The sequence below is a fragment of the Peromyscus leucopus genome, chromosome 14 (assembly GCF_004664715.2).
Source record: "Peromyscus leucopus breed LL Stock chromosome 14, UCI_PerLeu_2.1, whole genome shotgun sequence".
NCBI lineage: Eukaryota > Metazoa > Chordata > Mammalia > Rodentia > Cricetidae > Peromyscus > Peromyscus leucopus.
In genome coordinates, this window is record NC_051075.1 from 80,836,260 (window position 1) to 80,842,256 (window position 5,997).

The window sequence follows — 5,997 nt, forward strand, 5'->3', positions numbered from 1 at the left end:
CCAGGAACACTAAACTATCCACATAGAAACATATACACATAAATTACAATAAAGTATTTCTTTATTTTTTCTCATCAAGCACTAGGAGGTATTCTAATTTAAGAGTTCTTGTGTAGTATGTGTGAGGCCTTAATTCAAATGTTAATATTTCAAAAACATTTTCCACATTTTGATTAGTAAATGATTTGAAACATCACTACTACCTGTTAAAGATTAGGCCACTGCATCATCCAAGAGATCTGTCTCACTTTTCTTCTCATGAACAACCCATTTCTATCATGTATCTGAGTCAACCAGATAAAAGATATCTCAGGGAACATAGAGTTGAGAGGTGATGTTCTCATGAACAGACATTACCCTACACTCCATCCTCTGACTGGGTTCCTTCAACTTGACCAATCCATGTAAGCAGAAAAGGTTGCATAAAGCCACCATCTCTATCACCAGAGAATATTTAATGGATATTAAAGCCAAAAAGATAAATTTACCTTGGAACCAAGGGAATGAATGCCATTTCCCAAAAGAAAGACTGGAAACAAGTGTTAGGATGGAAAGGAAGGGGTCCCTGTGCTATGCCCATGACAACGTGGTTTTACTGTGATATTAGCAAATACTGTGGAGGTCCCTCAGAGGATTACACACACAAGACCACCTGACCCAGCAATCTGGAGGAAGGAGAGGAGACAAGAAGGAGGAAGGAAGAAACATGAGAGTAGGAGTGGCTAGAAGGGTCATCAGGAGTGAAAGGAAAAAGAGAGTGTAATAAATGAATTAATACAATCACAGTACATCATCAGCAAGTATGATATTTGTTTTAAGTAGAATATATTTATAAGTTTATGAACTTCATATACTGAAAAAGAGCATTTTATATAACATAGAGTGTTAATATACATGTATTTGTCTGTCCTTGAATGTCTGTTTGTGTGTCTCTTGTTGTATGTCTGTCTATGTGACTATGTCTGGATGTTTGTGTATGTGCTTGAGAGATGTGTTTTTCTCATAATATAAATAGTTTACATTGCAGCAGTTACCTTAGCATCCTCTGACCACAAAGCCCAGCTCAGGGGTCCGGTGCCCAGGGAGGCTGGAAGTAGGGGCTTGACTTCAGGGACTGGGTGCCCCTTCCCTTGACCAAGCTTCTGTAGACAGCCCAACTTCCCTTAGTAAGATCCCTGTGTGTCAGAAAACCTGTGGCTGAAAACACAGCTCAGCAGCCCTGCCATCCTCATTTTAAAGTGTGACAGACACTATGCTCCTCATCTGAACAGTCTGCTCTTATTATTACCATTTTATTCAGGTATATGCTGTTGAACATCAATAGTGAAATTCCTGCATGTGCCATGGGTCATCTTCACATTAGAATTGATGAGGTCATCATATCATACAGTCCCCACTCTGGATAAAAGCCACCAGCTAGGGATGCATTTTCTTCCTCCTTCTCCTCTTATTCTTCTCTTATTTTTGTTTGTCAGTTTGGTTGGCTGGTTTGATTCGTCCCCCTACTCCTACTTTCTTGAGATTGATGCTCAAGACACTGATCCTTTACAATTTTATTCTGCTGTGTTACAATCGGTCATAAGTGCTGGGCATCAAGGAGAGGAACTTGGAGAGGCTGATGTTTGTTTTGAATTACATAATCTAATTCTGTAATTAAAACTTTATTTTCTGTAGGAAATGGTGAACTTTATAAAGATAGGCATACAGGCCTGTGGTAGTGTTTGCCTTCTATGTGCAAGGTCTTAAATTCAATCCCATTTTTAAAAAAAGATCAGAATTGAGCACAGAAAAAAATGTCATTTCTCAAATTCATAGACAGAGAAGAGGCAATCTCATGGTCAGAGGAGGAATGGCAATAAATGGGTGGAAAGTGATGTAGAGTGGAAAGGGAACAAGTACACAGTGAATTAGTGGAGTTCAGTTCTTGTAGTCCATAGCAAGCAATTCAGTTAAGGTCTGCAGCATCCATGACAGGCTTCTAAATAACTACAAACTGTGAGTTCAACACAGAGAAGGGGTAATATTTAAATGAATGGAAATGATAATTGCTGAGACTGTGTGTGCATACATGTGTGTGTTTGCACTTGCATATGGAGGCCAAAAGTTGGTTCAGAGTGTCTTCCTCAATTGATCCCTACCATGTTTTTTGAGGCAGGGTCTCACACTGAACCTGGAGCTCGCAGGTTCAGATAGAATGTTTGGATGACAAGTCCCAGAAAACCTCCTGTGTCCACCTAAGGATAAACCATCACACCCAGCTTTGTAGTTAAGTGCTGAGGACAAAGCTGAGATACTCATGCTGGGAGGCAGGCACCTCTCCATGAGCCATCTCCTCAGCCCTGGATTTTATCAGTGAAAATTGTACATATTAATAAAAATATTATAACCTATAAAATACATACATTCTATAATGATATTTACTATTAAAGTACACTTTAGTAAGAGATATTCCCATTTAAATTATATTGGCTTTGGTACATGAACATACATTATATAGCATTATATATAAAATATTGTATTTTCCAAAAGTTTACAATAATGGTTACTTTTAGGAGTTAGAAATTTGTTTGTGTACTCTGTAGTTATACTTATTTCTACATAGATATTACATATTAAATAAGCATTTATAAGCCCACCTAGAAAATATAATTATATAATCCGTAGATATTAATATTCAGAATGGGAACAAAAATAATAGTAAAGGTTTTGATCAAATAATCTTTTAAAACATATATTCAGAATGCTAGATGGTGATTTTTTTAGATAAATGGACTTTTACAACACACCCATATTACATCCATGTGAATATGATTGCACTTCTGGTTTCCAAAGATGACCATGAAAATGATTGTGCTTCGAGGCTGTATTTCATCCAGAGGTATATAAAGTAACATCAGGGAAACTTAAGCTCTGTTACTTGGGCTGACATGACTACAGAATTAGGGCCAGCTTTGGAGTCACTGGAGACAGGTGTGTAAGGGAGGCTCCTGACATGTCAGGCAAACGGCCAAACCACACAGGCAGATCACGTACTGTGTATGTGAGGCAAGTAAGGCCTAAAGCACTGGGCCATGCCTTAAGCAAACAAAGAGCTCTGGAATGCACAGTAGTATCTTGACCCAGAGGAGCTTGAAACCAGACCCCAAAGATGACAACTGCTGATGTAAGATCCAGAGTCAACCCAGAACACCATGACAGCTGGAAGCAGAGCCCTCCAAAAAAGTACACACATAAATACCTCAGACTTTTATTTAATAAACGAGATTGCTTACAACATCCCAGAGCGTGTGACATTTGGTTCTGCGTCTACTCACCCCCTGCCCCAGGGATCAGAGACAGTGGAACCCCAGCTGCAGAGCAAAAAAACCATATGATTTTTAAAAGAGGCAATATATGAGAAATTAGGGATTTTTAAACCAATCATTGCCTATATGATAATTAATGCCATGAAGTCAATCTCTTGGTCAACTTGGGAGAGAAGAAGGATCTAGGAAAAGATGAAGGAAGGGAAATAATAATCAGAATATATTGAATGGAGAAATTATTTTCCAAACTTAATTATTTTTTTAACTTGCATGTGATGGTCTAGAATGCTGGTGCACACATTTAATCTAGTCACTAGGGAGACTATAGCAAGAGAATCTCTCACAGTTGAATATCAGCTTTATTTATATAGTGAGTTCAAGCCAATCAGAGTGCTCCTGTAAAAACAAAAGGAGAAAAGTCATTCTCTCTACTGGTGAATGTGTGTGTGTGTGTGTGTGTGTGTGTGTGTGTGTGTGTGTGTGTGTGTGTGTGTTTGGATATATGGCTATGTGTGTGACTGTGTTTAGAGTTATGCAGACTGTCACTGACACCACATCCATCCTCTCATCAGAAGATTTTAAAATTATCCTAGTATTTTTATCTATAGATGTGACCAACATCATGATCAAACCCATGAGGGAAGGAAATAGATTATGTCATCTTAAATCTTATAGCCATCATTTAGGAAAATCAGGACATGATATCAAAGCAGGAATGTGAAGGTGGGAACTGAATCAGGAAACGTGAAGGAACTCTGCTTAACATCTTGCACTCCATGGTTGTTCAGCATGCTTTCTTATACAACCCAGGAGCACCTTCCCATAGATGGTACCCCCCCATCTGACTGCACCCTCCCACATCAATCATTTCTCAAGAACTGACCCCATAGTCATTCTCGCAGAACAACCTGATAGAGGCATTGTTATCCAACTGAGGTTCCTTGTTCCCTGATGACCTAGTTTGTATTATGTTGTTGAAATTCCACCCATAGCATAAATGTACAAGCTAGTACTGTCATAATAACATTACCTATTGAGTATCAATGTGTCCACCAGACATAAGTAAATATGAATGTTAAAACATTTAAGAATAAGAATTCACCTCTCAAAGAGAATATATATAATTATAAATGATGTGGGACTTTACCATGAATATTTTCCATTTAATAATAATTTTTGCTTAGTGAATTCCTTTAGAGAACTCATGGAAATGGAAACCCAAGGAGCAAGGGAGTACAGAATATGGATACAAAAATATCTGTGAAGTCACCAAAGACAAAAGTACTTGAAAAATTAGACTTATGCCAAGTTCTTTAATATAGTATGAGATCTGTGCATTTATTTTTGTAATACTCCTTCCCAAATTTTTGTTACTACAATGAAAATATCAGATAAACCCAAGATGAGACATACTGAGAATAATGTCTGAAAAATATTCTTCTAACACTCAGGGCATTAAGGACAGGAGGAACACAGCACTCGTAATGTGGGTGACCATCAGAGCTTGCACAGGATGGCTGACACTCTAAGTGTCTTTATTACTGCCACTCTGAATACAAAGATTATGCACACAGAAATAAGGGACACAAAAAGTGAGATCTCCAGTACCAATACAGACATCCTCTGAGTGCTGACTGAACAGGTGGGCTCCAGCTCTGTGCTTCACATGCCCTGTGATTTACAATAGCAAGGCATGGAAGAAAGCTCTACACACTCTTGTTCTCTAGTGAACAACACCTCAAGGCACAGGGTCCCCATGTTCATTTCTACTTCTTCTCTACTTCCTGTGACTTCAGCTTCTCTGGCTTAATTTTTTCTTTAGTTAACATAACTTTCAAGCCTAGTTGCATAGTGCTGTGTTTTATGAAATTTTATGAACAGCTAAACTTCCCATCCCTTTGCAATGTGATAATCATATTTAGGAGCCTGAGGGTTTTTTTATATTACAAGCTAAAAAGGGAGATATAAAGTGCACAGTGAAAGATAAACTGACATAATTCAAGAGGTACTAAAACTAGTACCAAGGTAAGGTGTTCTCAAGTGAGAAGGTGAAGAGGTTGAAATCACTCTCTTGGGTCTGCTCTCAGACAAACACATCAAGTCACATGTAATCATGTTAGTGAGGTGTTTTCTCACAAGTTATTTTCTAGATGGGTAATGAGAAAAAGACAATTCCACTGACACCAAGAGAATACATTTTTGTTGTTCCTTTTTTAAAATTGTATTATCTGTATTTTATTTATCTAGGAAATTCAAAGTGGATTTTTTACATATAGAAATGTGTATACTTAGCTTGACTTAATTTTCAGACATAGTTAACTCTAAAATATTCAACTGTGACTCATGGTTTTTAGTCCTGGAGTCTACAGACTGCCTTATTTTGCTAAACATTCTTCAAATTATGTGGAACTCAAAGGAAATAAGAATCAATTTGTTGAAAATTACTTAGAGAAGAACAAAGAAATTTAGCATGACTGCCAGTATTTTATTTCAGTTCAGTGGTTCAAACTAGCTCTTTCAAGCTTATTTGTAGGTTATTTAGAATTTTTATTGAATCTATTAACTTATTTACTGTGCATGCATGTATGTGTGTGGGCATGCCATGGTGTACATTTGGAGGTCAGAGAGCAATATGAGGAAATTGGTTCTCACTGACCACCATGTGCATCCCAGGGATTAAATTCTGACTTTC